The 16,029-nt window shown below is 43.7% G+C and overlaps 1 protein-coding gene across 1 annotated transcript in view; it reads right to left on the bottom strand.

Moving 5' to 3' along the window:
* Positions 1-12,110, bottom strand: part of LOC136884951 (venom protease) — a 138,096-nt gene extending 125,986 nt beyond the window's left edge. The window contains exon 1 of the mRNA XM_068230011.1: positions 12,056-12,110. The gene's annotated coding sequence lies outside the window, so the exon portion shown is untranslated. The remainder of the gene's footprint in view (positions 1-12,055) is intronic.
* Between the last annotated feature and the right edge of the window lie 3,919 nt (positions 12,111-16,029).

Below are 16,029 nucleotides of genomic sequence, written 5' to 3'. Positions count from 1 at the left end.
TGCAGTCCATCCTGTTTCCTTGCTTATAGATGATACAAATCAAATTCCATGCTAATCATGTTATGCTATGAAGCTAATTTTCTCTCCGCTTTTCTGCTACGTTTAACCATTTAAGGCCAATTTCGTCCATTTTTGCTGCTTAATGTCACTGTAGTTAATTTATCATTAATTCCAGTTCCTCAAGCTGGCTCTTCAAAGACATATATAAATATGCATAATCATAACTTCGCTGAACTGCTGAATCAAATGATGGACAAGCGAGATCTAGCGTTGGAGAATGACATAACACACTGTTGAAGCCGATGGTTATTAAAAAAACGACCTTATTATAATTCAAGGACTGAATTATTGCAGTGTAAAGTAATTTTACTATGGTATCCTTTGTTTTGTTTTACGTCTTACAGATTCAGTTGAATTTTCTGACCGATTATGTAACAGAGTGATCACTATCTAGCATAAGTAGCTGTCTGTGAATGTGAATCAAGTTGTTCTGTGTCACAACTAATTGCATCGAAATCTTCTAATCTTTTCTCTCTCTTTCTCAAGAACTGACTATTTAAGAAAGGAACGGAAGTTGAGAGTAAAACGGTATTATGATTATTGACGAGTTTCTGAGATTTCGTTGCTTAAATCAATTCACTCGGAAAGCTAGGGGATCGGGTCCTCGTCAGGGCGTCGAAACATTTAGAAACTAGATTTCCTCTGTTGAGAGGCTCATGTACCTTAGGTTCACTCAGTCTACACCATAAATGATACGGGGGAAAGGTGTCTGGGTTTAGAGCTAACCTCTCTATCACACTTAGTGCTGAGGTATCAATAGTGGAAGTAGTCCGACTCGTTGGCTGAACGGTCAGCGTACTGGTCTTCGGTTCAGAGGGTTCCGGGTTCGATTCCCGGCCGGATCGGGGATTTTAACCTTAATTGGTTAATTCCAATGGCACGGGGGCTGGGTGTATGTGCTGTCTTCATCATCATTTCATCCTCATCACGACGCGCAGGTCGCCTACGGGAGTCAAGTAGAAAGACCTGCACCTGGCGAGCCGAACCCGTCCCGGGATATCCCGGCTCTAAAAGCCATACACCATTTCACTTCAATAGTGGAAGTCTCTACCTACCACTGCTCCTTGTGCCTTCACGGACTGCACGGAGATGACTGGTGTAGACAGCAAAAAGTGCATCGGTTAGTTATTAGGCGCGCCTTCTTGTGAACTAATAATAATTGGCCAGTGGTTTTCTTGTTTACGTTTAGTGCGAGGTTTATGAACACACCTATTAATAAGTGATTTATTACTAAGAACATTTTACGTGACTGTTGATATCATAAATGTAAGCACAGCCATAGGACCGACAATTCTTGTGTAATCCGAATCACAGGGACGTCACTTTTCATGTTTTTATAAGTACGCCAGCTGTTATATTATTATTATGAAATGAAATGAAATGTCGTATGGCTTTTAGTGCCGGGATATCCCAGGACGGGTTCGGCTCGCCAGGTGCAGGTCTTTCTATTTGACTCCCGTAGGAGACTTGCGCGTCGTGATGAGGATGAAATGATGATGAAGACAACACATATACCCAGCCCCCGTGCCATTGGAATTTACCAATTAAGGTTAAAATCACCGATCCGGCCGGGAATCAAACGCGGGACCCTCTGAACCGAAGGCCAGTACGTTGACCGTTCAGCCAACGAGTCGGACATTATTATTATTATTATTATTATTATTATTATTATTATTATTATTATTATTATTATTATCAACGAGCTAGAATAACATAGAGAGGCGGAAGCGCTGCCTGGGTGAACCTAATAGAACGAACGTCCGCCATGTTTCCTGTTGTCACACAAGCAAGGGAGCATGGCCTTTAAATGACGAAAAGTGTAGAAAATGCGCATTTTAGAATCGCTGGGGGAGAATTAAAGTCCGTTGCCGAAAGCTTGAAGCATGAAAGCGAATACCGCCACTTCATCATACTGCGGCACGAGGCCAACATCACGATCAGTTGATTGTAGGGTAGTTCGAAATCATCGCACAGTGACATACGAATAGGCCTCGAGATCGGAACAAGAGCGTTACTCTGCTTGGCTGTTGTGCTTAAGCGTAAATTAGAATAAAAACGATGGACATAAATATTTATGACAGGAAACCTTAAAATTTTAGGGACCTATAATAGGTTACAACCTCATTCTGTTAATATTTTTAAAATTATTGCATCCTCATGAGTACTGTGTTCCTTTCTTAATCTGTTTACCCTCCCGGGTTGGTTTTTCCCACGGACTCAGCGACGGATCCCACCTCTACCACCTCAAGGACAGTGTTCTGGAGCGTGATACATTGGGTCGGGGGATACAACTGTGAGGGAGGGCTGCACCTGCTATGCTGAACAGGGGCCTTCTGGGGGGGAGAAGGAAGCGGCCGTGGCCTTAAGTTAGGTACCATCCCGGCATTTGCCTGGAGGAGAAGTGGGAAACCACGGAAAATCACTTCGAGGATGGCTGAGGTGGGAGTCGAACACACTTCTACTCAGCTGACCTCCCCAGGCTGATAGAATCCAGTTACAGCCCTCGTGCCCCTTTTCAAATTTTGTGGCGGAGCTGGGAATCGAACCCGGGCTTCCAGGGCTGGCAGCTGCTCACGCTAACCAGTGCACCGCAGAGGCGGCCCATGAATACTTTACCACAATAATCGTTTAGTGTAATTATTTATTATAATATAGAGGGGATATCATGTTTATCCCATTACCATATCATACTGGGATTACTAGCTTGAAAGTTGTCCATTATGAAGTGTGGCGTAGTTTTAAAAACCAAGGCAACAGCCATCTACAATAAAGGCTGTAAGTTATACATTTCAAAAATAGCAGTTATTAAATTAATTTCGTATGGCTATTTCTAGCCGGGTGCAGCCCTTGTAAGGCAGACCCTCCAATGAGGGTGGGCGGCATCTGCCATGTGTAGGTAACTGCGTGTTATTGTGGTGGAGGATAGTGTTATGTGTGGTGTGTGAGTTGCAGGGATGTTGGGGACAGCACAAACACCCAGCCCCCGAGCCATTGGAATTAACCAATTAAGGTTAAAATCCCTGACCCGGCCGAGAATCGAACCCGGGACCCTCTGAACCGAAGGCCAGTACGCTGACCATTCAGCCAACGAGTCGGACAAAAATAGCAGTAAAATGCCGTATTTATCATACTTGGTGTACGTTTGAACGAAATAAGTGATTTTTTGTGGTTACGTTTTCTTGGTGGTGGGCATTCCATTTCCTTTATTTGTAAATGTGAATGAAAATTAAATAGGGCTGGAAATGTACAGAGCATAAGCAACTGAATTGAGTGGGATACCATTTATCTCTTTTCGCTCTCACAACGCATTGTTCAGTTAATTCATTGTTCTTTAAACGAAATCTGAAACAAAATTCGACAAATATCCCTACTTTCGCTAAGTAAACAATAAAATGGATTTAATTACAAACAGAAATTACAAAAAGGAATCTCGGCTATAATTCAGTAATACTTACTTAAAGTACGATATATCCTTGGTTTTATTACTCCGATTAGTACAACCATACGCTGAGCTTACGGCTGGCATTCTTGAAAGCGAGAATCTATCTTTTCACTTCTTAAAACTTAGGGAATTAAATTGGCATGCACGATCTCCCTGTCACCTCAACATATGCTCTCGCGCCAATTGGCTTTGTTTTGACAACCGTTAACATGGCTGCCCCTTATCAACTTGCTTCAAGCAGGGAGCGCTGATGTCAGGTATACAGCCCCTCTATGATATTCTAGCTCGTTGATTATTATTATTATTATTATTATTATTATTATTATTATTATTATTATTATTATTATTACGGGGATACCGTGGTCTACAGTGGTGAAAGAAGGTGGGGGATGAATGGGTTGATATACGAAAATTGAAAGATTGATTTAAAACTTTAAAATTGACAGTTTTATTTCTTTACCCCCTTTTTTCCTTTTCTCTTTTCAAACGTTAACTTTTAACAAATCTGTTTACCCTCCAGGGTCGGTTTTTCTCCTCGGACTCAGCGAGGGATCCCACCTCTACCGCCTCAAGGACAGTGTCCTGGAGATTCAGACTTTGGGTCAGGGATACAACTGGGAAGAATGACCAGTACCTCGCCCAGGCGGCCTCGCCTGCTATGCTGAACAGAGGCCTTGGTAGGGGATGGGAAGATTGGATGGGACAGGCAAGGAAGAGGGACGGAAGCGGCCGTGGCCGTAAGTTAGGTACCATCCCGCCATTTGCTTGGAAGAGAAGTGGGAAAGCACGGAAAACCACTTCCAGGATGGCTGAGGTGGGAATCGAACCCACCTCTACTCAGTTGACCTGCCGAGGCTGAGTGGACCCCGTTCCAGCCCTCGTACCACTTTTCAAATTTCGTGGCAGAGCCGGGAATCGAACCCGGACCACAGAGGCGGACACAATTCGCTAAGCGAATAACAAAATCTCAGGTACATCAATGATTTCGAGACGTTATATTATGAATTCATAGAACAATTAAATAACATTGATCAACAATACGAGCTCGAAGGTCCAACCTTGCCAATGTGACAAGAGCGACCACTGCTCCACTCATTAACATTCCTCACAAGAGCACCTTTGCTCCACAAACTGATCCGGGAGAATACTCTCCGAACATTATAACATTCCAGCCTTCCAAAGGCACCATTCAACCTTTACATTAATAACAAGAGCGTTTTTGCTCTATAAATTTACATTTAGGAATCAATTTTCGAAATTTCACAATTTCCAGGCCTATCAAAGGCAATGCTACATTTAACAAAATCAAACAGTATCCACAGTCTTAACTGCTCAAGAGTCTGATACCTTTAACATGGAGTTAAAGAGGAGTAAAAAGTACCCATTCTACATGACTTTTGAAAAAAAAAAAAGTTAAATAACTGTCCCAGAAACCAAAATGGTTACGAGGCGAATTCTTGCACTCCTAGAACTTTACAATTGCATGCATAAAACCCTATTTGGGCTTATGGCCCGACGTTACTGAGGTGACTAAAAGGGGGAACATATGTAGATTGCAGACATTACAAGATAGAAAAGTAACAAGGTCATAGTCACCTCAAAATAACGTTGAGAAGGAATACGAGATGGTACCTCACTCTCTATTCCCCGATTTCGGATGAGTTCTTTCGACTAGTTTGAAATTACAATTAGAGTTTGAAATTTACGTTTTTAGAAAATGAAGTTACATTACTAAAGATTTGAAATCTTCCCCTCGACCTAGTTTTCAAAGACTATCACATGCTTATACTGAATCTGCCATTACCTTGAGCTGGTAGACCTCCCGACACACTCTAGACTGGAGCGATCATTAAGACAACCTGGTCCAAAAATGTGCCAGCTTTTGTACCCGAAGGGAAAGTTCGAGGAAACTCTGGACTAAGGCCCGACACCCCCCGAATTCTTATTGGATAATCAAATAAATACCAGAAAATTTTGATTGGTAGAAAAATAAATGTAAAATGTTTTTCATTGGCCAACATAAATTGGTGGGAAAAGATAGAAGTGTTGTTAACGTTTGAACATCAAAAAGAAAAACGATACATTCCAGTTTAGACAACCTTTACATACAAAATTACTTTAGAATTTTAATAGTTTATTTTCACACCAGAGGGCACAACATAAGTTTATGGTAGCGACAACTGTTAAGAAATGTTCCAACTTCTTGTCTTAGTTGTTGCAAACTTCATATATCGGATGGCATTCTCCAATGCGCTTAATTTAAATGTGCGGGGCGGGTGATCCTCTGGTACAATTATTATTATTAGCCTATTATTATTATTATTATTATTATTATTATTATTATTATTATTATTATTATTATTATTATTATTATTATTATTATTATTATTATTGTTATGTCCGCCTCTGTGGTGCAGTGGTTAGTGTGGTTTTCTGCCACCCCTAGGGGGCCGGGTTTGATTCCCGGCCCTGCTACGAAACTTGAAGAGTGGTATGAGGGCTGGAACGGGGTCCACTAATCTTCGGGACGTCAACTGAGTGGAGGGGCGTTCGATCCCCTGCTCAGTCATTCTCGTAGTGGTTTTCAGTGGTTTCCCACTTCTTCTCCAGGCAAATGTAGGGATGGTACCTAACTTAAGGGCACAGCCGCTTCTTTCCCTCTTCCTTGTCCATGCCTTCCATTCCCCCCCCCCGGCAGGGCTCCTATTCAGCATAGCCGGTAGGGCCACCTGGGCGAGCTACTGGTTCTCCTTCCCGGTTGTACCCCGACCCAAAGTCTAACGCTCCAGGACACTGCCCTTGAGGCGGTAGAGGTTGGATCCCTCGCTAAGTCCGAGGAAAACACCAACCCTAGAAGGTATACGGATTAAGAAAGAAGGAAAGAAAGAAAGAAAGAAAGAAAGACATTATTATTATTATTATTATTATTATTATTATTATTATTATTATTATTATTATTATTATTATTATTATTATTATAGCTGGATTAACGTCGCACCAAGACAGATAGGTCTTATGGCGACGATGGGACAGGAAAGGACTAAGAGTGGGAAGGAAACGGACTTGGCCTTAATTAAGGTTCAGTCCCAGCATTTGCCTGGTGTGAAAAAGGGAAACCACGGAAAACCATCTTCAGGTCTGCCGACAGTGGGGTTCGAACGCAATATCTTCTTAAAATTTCTTAAGGGGAGTTTGAACACTAAAACTCGAATATACTGTCATGCTTAAGAATATCATCTCGCAAAATAATTGAAGATTTTTCCTGACTAAAATGGTGTATTTTTTATTTAGAAACAAACTCCTAGATTCAGGATTCCTTTTTAATTACTACCGAGTTCAAATTTCTACATTTTTAATACGCTTGTATTGAAACCTCATCTTTTGACGTAGAACACGAACGATTGCAAACCGAAATAATTTCTACACAACACGTGCCACAACAGTTTTCAATATCTCATTTTAAAGAGGAATGACCGCCGCACGCCAACAAACTCACTGCGGTGTGGTAACATGTCGTGTGAGGTGTCGTTTGATTCGCCTAAGAGGACTGTAGTCGTATAGAAGTAAACGCACATTTTGGCAAATTGTCCTGCGAGGAAGTGTGAAAAATTTCTTTCGAAAACTTCCGCTGTATATGAACAATAGATGGATTCAAAATTGTTGAAAGCAAATTGTAGAGACTTCAGCAGCTTATCAAAAGTCGAAAATGTCCAAAATTACCAATATCGAGCTTCAAAAGGCTTATCGGGAGCGTCTCTAACAAAGAGAGATCCAACCGATTTCAACGAGCGTCGATGTGCCTGTTGGAGGAAACTCAACAGTAACTCGTGTAGAAGGGTTTGTTGTCGGAAAAAAAAAAAAAAAAAAAAAAAAAAGAAGTCAAATGTCATGACCCAGGATCCGCTTTGGACCAACTAGAAGTGATAGAGCACTAAAAGGCAAACACACTTTTTTTTAACATGTCAGGTCCGCAATATGCCTTTGTTGGTGAGACTTAGTTTTTACAGTGCACTATGTCTGGCTAGAACGAATTTGTTACTTTCGTTGACCTGTCTCAGTCTCATCAGTGGCTTAGACGATATGAAAGTGACTTAGGTATGAGTGATGCTAGTAATGCCATGTCTTATGCACCCAGTCCCTGTTACAAATGGTGTGAAAATGTCGCTCATAGGGTCAGTTGGTGCATGCATTTCAGTGGGCTTGGCAGACTGATATGTACTGTAACAGCAACTTCTGACTCAGTGAGGAAAGCAACGGAAAACTGCCTCACTCCTAATTTCCCTAGTACGCCTCTTCAGTGATGCCTAGGTCGTCTATGACAGCTGATGGCGGAGCTGTTGAGGATCAAACCATTCTTCGGTCTGAATACTCAACATACATACACGTCCACAACCTAATAATTTCCGAAAAAGTGATGAATCCCCGATTCCAATGCAACTTGTATACACCGTAGTCACGTGGGTCGGCGGCCGAGTGATCACCGTACTTGTGTGCGAACCTGGAAGATGTGAGTTCGGCTCTTGCCGCTGCTATATTTTTTGAACAAAAATTATTATTTACTAGTGGCTTTACGTCGCACCGACACAGACAGGTCTTATGGCGACGATGGGATCGGAAAGGACTAGGAGTTGGAAGGAAGCGGCCGTAGCCTTAGTTAAGGTACAGCCCCAGCATATGCCTGGTGTGAAAATGGGAAACCGCGGAAAACCATCTTCAGGGCTGCTGACAGTGGGATTCGAACCCACTATCTCCCGGATGCAAGTTCACAGCTGCGCGCCCCTAACCGCACGGCCAACTCTCCCGGTAATTATTATCTGAAGGAATGTGAAGATCAAAATGGAACGAAATATTACGCAAATTGCCATATACTTTAACATACTTTATTATACATACCGAGAGAGTTGACCGTGCGGTTAGGGGCGCGCGGCTGTAAGATTGCATTCTGGACATAGTGGGTTCGAACTTCACTGTCGGCAGCCCTGAAGATGGTTTTCCGTAGTTTCCCATTTTCAAACCAGGCAAATGCTGGGGCTGTACCTTTAAGGTCACGGCCGCTTCTTTCCTACTCCTGGGTCTTTCCTGTCCCATCAAAGTTTTATTTAGTTCTCAGTGCTTCTTATTCAATTCCTTTGAATAATATGAAAGAATAAGAGGAACATATATATATAATTACTTAACTTTCGCATAGATATAACGTAATATAGGCCTAGGGAACAGTGGGAGGAAAATTTAGAAGACTTGTGTTTAACTTCCAGATCATTCCCAAAATTATAACATGTTATTTATTTTCCGTCCACCTCTCTGGTATAGTGGTTGGTGCAATTACCTGCCACCCCCGCAGGTCCGGGTTCGATTCCTGGCTCTGCCACGAAATTTGAAAAGTGGTACGAGGGCTGGAACGGGGTCCACTCAGCCTCGGTAGATCAACTGAGTAGATGGGGGGGGGGGGGTGTTCGATTCCCTCCTCAGCCATCCTAGAAGTGGTTTTCCGAGGTTTCCCACTTCTTCTCCAGGCAAATGCCGGGATGGAACCTAACTTAAGGCCACGGCCGCTTCCTTCCCTCTTCCTTTTCTATCCCTTCCAATCTTCCCATCCCTCACACAAAGCTCCAGGTCAGCATAGCAGGTAAGGCCACCTGGGCGAGTTCCTGGTCCTCCTTCCCAGTGTATCCCCCCGACCCAGAGTCTGAAGCTCCAGGACACTGCCCTTGAGGCGGTAGAGGTGGGATCCCTCGCTGAGTCTGAGGGAAAAACCAACCCTGGAGGATCAACGGATTAAGAAAGAAAGAAAATAGACATCTAGAATTTCTACACTATTTTTTTTCTATCCTGATTGATTAATATGGTTAATGTGTTCTTGATTTTATAGATATTATTATCAATATTTTAATTAAATGTAGAATATTGGTATTTACCAATTACAAATAAACACAGTCAGTACAAATTACAGCGATAATGTTTACTTATTTTGTGATTCTTTGAGTTTCAAATCACCGAGCGCGTTGGCTGTGCAGATAGAGTCGTGCGGCTGTGAGCTTGCATTCAGGGGATTGTGGTTTGGACTCCACTGTCGGCAGCTCTGCAGATGGTTTTCCTTGGTTTCCCATGTTCACACCCGGCAAATGCTGGGACTGTACCTTAATTATTTTTTTTGCTAGGGGCTTTACGTCGCACCGACACAGATAGGTCTTATGGCGACGATGGGAGAGCAAAGGGCTAGGAATATGAAGGAAATGGCCGTGGCCTTAATTAAGGTACAGCCCCTGGTGTGAAATGGGAAACAATGGAAAACCATCTTCAGGGCTGCTGACAGTGGGGTTCGAACCCACTATCTCCCGAATACTGGATACTGGCCGCACTTAAGCGACTGCAGCTATCGAGCTCGGTACCACGGACAATAAAGGCTTCATCTATTTCCTTGCCAGTTCCTTAATCTGCAGTGATATTCATCTCAATTCTTCAATATGGTGCTGCATGTTTGTGATTGTGATGCTGCTAGTTCAACAATGAAGACAAATCACTCGCTACATTCCAAAGCACCGAGCTCGATAGCTGCAGTCGCTTAAGTGCGGCCAGTATCCAGTATTCGGGAGATAGTGGGTTCGAGCCCCACTGTCGGCAGCCCTGAAGATGGTTTTCCGTGGTTTCCCATTTTCACACCAGGCAAATGCCGGGGCTGTACTTTAATTAAGGCCACGGCCGCTTCCTTCCAATTCCTAGGCCTTTCCTATCCCATCGTCGCCATAAAATATATCTGTGTCGGTGCGACGTAAAGCAAAACAAAAAAGAAAAACAAAAAAAACATTCCAAAGCCAGGCTAAGTGGCTCAGGCGGTTGAGGCGCTGGCCTTCTGACTCCAACTTGGCAGGTTCGATCCTAGCTCAGTCCGGCAGTATTTGAAGGTGCTCAAATACGTCAGCTTCGTGTCAGTAGATTTACTGGCACATAAAGGAACTCCTGCTGTACTAAATTCCGGCAATTCGGCGTCTCCGTAGTAGTTAGTGGGACGTAAAGCAAATCACATTATTATTATTATTATTATTATTATTATTATTATTATTATTATTATTATTATTATTATTATTATTATTATTATTATTATTATTATTATTATTATTATTATTAAATTCCGAGCACTCAGCAGAATTTATTGCTACTTGTGAGAAGCCCAGTGTCCATAATAATTTGGCAACGCACTATAGCCTACTGCCGGCCCCGTGGTGTAGGGTAGCGTGCCTGCCTCTCGCCCGGAGGCCTCGCGTTCGATTCCCGGCCACGTCAGGGATTCTTCTCTCGACCTGAGGGCTGGTTCGAGGTCCACTCAACTTACGTGATTAGAACTGAGGAGCCATCTGACGGTGAGATGGCGGCCCCGGTCTCGAAAGCCCAGGATAACGGCCAAGAGGATGCGTCGTGCTGACCACACGGCCCCTCGTAATCTGCAGGCCTTCGGGCTAAGCAGCGGTCGCTGGGCAGGCCAAGGCCCTTTCAAGGACGTTAAGTGCCGTGGGGTTATAGATAGCCTACTATCTGTAAGACATCTTATAGCTCTGCATTCTGCTGTCAACGTTCAGTCTTCTTTTGCTACCGCTTTTCCCCACACTATGGGGTCGCAGGGCGAACTGCGTCGCACAAGTGGATTTGTCCCTATTTTACGGACGGATGCCCTTCCTGACGCCAACCCTATATGGAGGGATGTAATCACTATTGCGTGTTTCTGTGGTGGTTGGTAGTGTGCTGTGTTGTCTGAATATGATGAGGAGAATGTTGGGACGGACACATACACCCAGTCTCCAAGTCAGAAGAATGAATCAGAAGCGATTAAAATCCCCGACCCGGTCGAGAATCGAACCCGGAACCCTCTGAACTGAAGGCCAGCACGATGACCATTTAGCCATGGAACTGGACGGGAAGGTGATTAAATCTTGTTTCTCTGCGCTTATTTATAGTGGTGCCCAACAAGTGTAAATTTACACCCTGTCTTATCGACGTGTGTAAAATTAAGTAATTCTTCCTCCAGTTAGTGTCAGCATCTCTAGACATATAGTTGGGCTAACTGACACAGACGCTAGAAGCGCTGGCCTTCTGATTCCTATTTGGCGGGCTCGATCCCAGCTTAGTCCGGTGGAATTTGAAAGCGCTTAAATACACCAACCCCGAATAGGTAAATTTACAAGCTCGTAAAGGAATGCATGCAGTACAACATTTCGGTACGGTGGCATCTCCGGAAAGAGTCAAAGTAGTTAGTGGGATGTAAATCCAATAACCTAATTAACAAGGAACATAATTAGTTTTTCTAGTACCCAGGCAAAAATACTAAGTGAATTTTATTCGTATAGCGCTGTGAATTTTTTAACATTCTATACATCGTAATGTTACATCCGTATGAGATATTTCTAACGAAGAGTATGATTTATTTTAATTTTATTTTAGAGTAAACAATATATTCCCGTGTAACAACGCTTATGGTCTTTGAGAACTGCAATATTGTGATAAAGAGGGACATAAGAAATATAAATATACTTAATTTTAAAAATAGTGCTGGTCTCTTACCTGGTGAATGTGGTGCCCTGCAGCCAATGCAGACCGCGACTGAGCTCCAGTGGTCGAGGACGGCCCACTTGGTGGTCATGGCCTTCGAACTATGACGTGGCAGTAATTCCCTCACACCTTCCTCTACGTCATCGAACTTTGCTAAATTTCCCCGTGGGAAAACATCCTCTCACCCAGCTCGATAGCTGCAGTCGCTTAAGTGCGGCCAGTATCCAATAATCGGGAGATAGTGGATTCGAACTCCACTGTCGGCAGCCCTGAAGATGGTTTTCCGTGGTTTCCCCATTTTCACACCAGGCAAATGCTGGGGCTGTACCTTAATTAAGGCCACGGCCGCTTCCTTCCCATTCCTAGGCGATCCCTATCCCAATGTCACCATAAGACCAATCTGGGTCGGTGCGACGTAAAGCAAATAGTGAAAACATCCGCTTAGTACTAAACGGACTTTATCGAATGCAATGCCCTGCGACCTATATTCGCTTTCCGCTTCAGCATGATGGGTTACCATAGACTTTATATAGATTACGAAAAATAACTGGAGATCTAGTAATTATTGTTGTATTGTATAATATAACAATTACCACTGCATCACTGTTGAATGACAATTGTAATCTACTTAACATAAAATAATAATAATATTGATTTTCGTACGATAATTAAATGTAATTGTCTCTTGGCGACTTTCAATGATATAAAATTTAAAATAAGTAAATGTAATAATAAGGGGCTGCCTGGCCGAGGCGGTAAAGGCATGCTCGGTTCGAATCCCCGTCAGGAAGTCGTAAAATTGAAGAAACGAGATTTCCACTTCCGGAGGTGCATATGGCCCTGAGGTTCACTCAGCCTACATCAAAAATGAGTACCAGGTTAATTCTTGGGGGCAAAGGCGGCCGGGCGTAGAGCTAACCAATCTACCCCATCACGTGCCGAGGTTAACAACGGTGGAACCCTTTACCTTCCACTCCTCCAAGGGCCTTCATGGCCTGTACGGAGGTGACTTTGCTTTGAATGTAATAATAAGTGGTAAAGTGATCAGCGTCTGATCCTCTAATTGAGTGGGCTGCACTTAAATCTTCTCGAACTCAAAAAACGAGTCGGACACCAGTGGTCTCAATTGAGATCACCTCATAAACCAAACCTCAACTTGAGCGTATGATGGAAGAGACGATCTTAGAATCACTACCCCAGGCACCAGTTGACAGACTGGCCTTACTTGATCACTGGATTCTGGTGAACCAGGGACACCATGCGGAGAAGAATCAGACCTTCTCAAGACCTTATCATACTCTAATAAGAGCTAGACGTAAAAACTATAGCCGAGTTTATTATATCACCCCTCCATTAACATTTTCGATATGGCATTCCGCCTTGGGAATTCGTGTCATCTGGGAATTTATTTCCCGTTATTCGTCTTCAATTACCTTCCCCGTGACTTTCTGTCACATTTTATTATGAATGTTCTTCTTCTCTGTGCTTGGGGCACTAGTTCCCGTCTGGTGCTGCCGCTAGTCGATAGCGAGTCCAACTTCTGTTTTGTTCTGGCCAATGAGAGCAGGCCCGGGTTCGATTCCCGGCTCTGCCACGAAATTTAAAAAGTGGTACGAGGGCTGGAACGGGGTCCACTTAGCCTCGGGAGGTCAACTGAGTAGAGGGGGTTTCGATTCCTGTCTCAGCCATCCTCGAAGTGATTTTCCGTGTTTCCCACTTCTCCTCCAGGCAAATGCCGGGATGGTACCTGACTTAAGGCCACAGCCGCTTCCTTCCCTCTTCCTTGTCTATCCCACCCAATATTCCCATCCCCTACAAGGCCCTTGTTCAGCATAACAGGTGAGGTTGCCTGGCCGAGGTACTGGTCCTCCTTCCCTGTTGTATCCCCCGACCCAAAATCTCATGCTCCAGGACACTGCCCTTGAGGCGGTAGGGGTTGGATCCCTCGCTGAGTCCGAGGGAAAAATCAACCCTGGAGGGAAAACTGATTAAGAAAGAAAGAAAGAAAGAAAGAAAGAAAGAAAGAAAGAAATGCTCGATGTGATGACCGTTTTGGTTTATGCACTTTCGGGCCCAGTGTCCAATAGATCGTCTTGCGCCCTGAAGCATTCCAGGTGTAATTGTTCGGCAGGCGTCCGCGATGAGTTGCCGGAGCTGGTCGGGGTTTTTTTGGCGCTTGAGTGTAAACGACGTTCTTCAAATGCCTCCACATGGAGAGGTCTAATGGCATTAAATTCGGTGATCTGGCTGTCCTCCTCGTCCTATCCATTTCCCTGGCAGTTCCTTGTTGAGATGGTTACGAACGGGTAAATTCGAATGTAGCGGAGTTCCATCCTGTTGCAATCACATCGTCAAACGATCGGGCAAGGGCACATCCTCTAGCAGCAATGGGAGTTCCTGAAGCAGAAAGTGCAGGTAGCGCGAGCCCGTCCAATGGTCCTCAAAGAAATAAGATCCAATCAGGCGATCCCCCAAGATTCGACACCACACATTCACTCTCCATCGTACTTGATGGGCCGCCTGTCGCACCCAGTGAGGATTGTCCGGACTCCAATAATGCATGCTGTAGCGATTGACTTTCCCATTATTGCAGTAGCGTGATTCGTCCGAGAACAAGAAGTGCGATACGAATGCTACATCATTGTCCAGCCTGCCTAATAACCTCCAACAGAACTCCATTCAAGCTTCGAAATCCCGCCCATGGAGCTCTTAGTGAAGCTGCGAAATGCAGCTCTAGCGTTCTCAATTCTGCATCTGATTTCCTTACCTGGATCCATACTCTCTGTTATTATGCTGCCGAGGTACTTAAACTGGTGGACCTGTTCTGTTTTACGGTTGTTTAATGACAAGGTGACATTTCAATTACTATTTCTGCTAAATACCATTAACTTAGTTTTTTCTACATTTATATTGAGACCATACTGTAAACCTCTGACATGGATTCTGTTCAGGAGTTCTTGAAGGCCTTCTATAGTGTTGCACGGAATCAGAGTGTCATCTGCATATCTAATATTATTGATCAAAACACCATTTACTTTCACCCCCAGTTCAACATCATGCAAAGCTTCAAGATGGTATGGGTGAAAATTATGTTCATGCAGTATTCGCCAGATGGATGGATGGCTGGTGTTCACCTGTTGTACAATCGCCCTTGTACTGATTTGTGGGCTGTTACGAGCTACCTCCAGAACGGTATCTTCTGTTTCATCCTTTATAACGGACCTATCGCGGATTGGTGCCTGCTTGGAAATCACGCCTGTTGCCCTTTGGCGTCTTTCAGCACGGCGGAATGTTGTACCAGCAAGGTGTCATCTGTCCGGATACCGTTACCGGTACGGACGTAGTGCCTTACACGCGTTTGATCTTGCTTCCCCCTTAAATGAGGAGCATGTCAACGTATTCCTCTGTGGAAAACAAGCCGAATGACAGCAGAGATTACATTCAGGCCCTAACCAGCGGAGTATACGCAGGGCAGAAGATGAATAACAGCGTTGTTCTATTGCTTGAATGTGGCAAACGTGGCCTGTGCATACACATTTAAACATCAAACCAATACAAAAATGTTTAAACGACGCAGGATTCGAACCGCAAAATGGCACATTCCGTCAAATACAGTAGAGACAATACACGACACTGAGCGAGATATCGAGGGACAGCTATTGGAGCTCACTCTAGCGGATAGACCTGAACGGTACTGATTCTGTCATAAGAGCACGTGCATTTTTGTGTGAAGTTTTTGGTATTATTTATGCGATCTCAGTGAGTTGACATAATTAAATAGTAGCGTGTGTCTTTCCTTGATATCTCCTCTCAACATGAGGGGAAAGGTATGTGCTGTGTTTGGCTGCAGTAATTACGAAGTAGAGAAAAATGTGCGGTCATTCTTCAGGTTTCCTCGTGACAAGAACATGTAAGTAATATTGTGTTTGCATATATATTCTTCCAGTGACAGAGATTTTTATAGTACTTCATAATCTTCTGACCTG

Source organism: Anabrus simplex, chromosome 13 (assembly GCF_040414725.1).
Source record: "Anabrus simplex isolate iqAnaSimp1 chromosome 13, ASM4041472v1, whole genome shotgun sequence".
Classification (NCBI taxonomy): Eukaryota; Metazoa; Arthropoda; class Insecta; order Orthoptera; family Tettigoniidae; genus Anabrus; species Anabrus simplex.
This window is presented reverse-complemented; position numbering and strand designations above follow the sequence as displayed.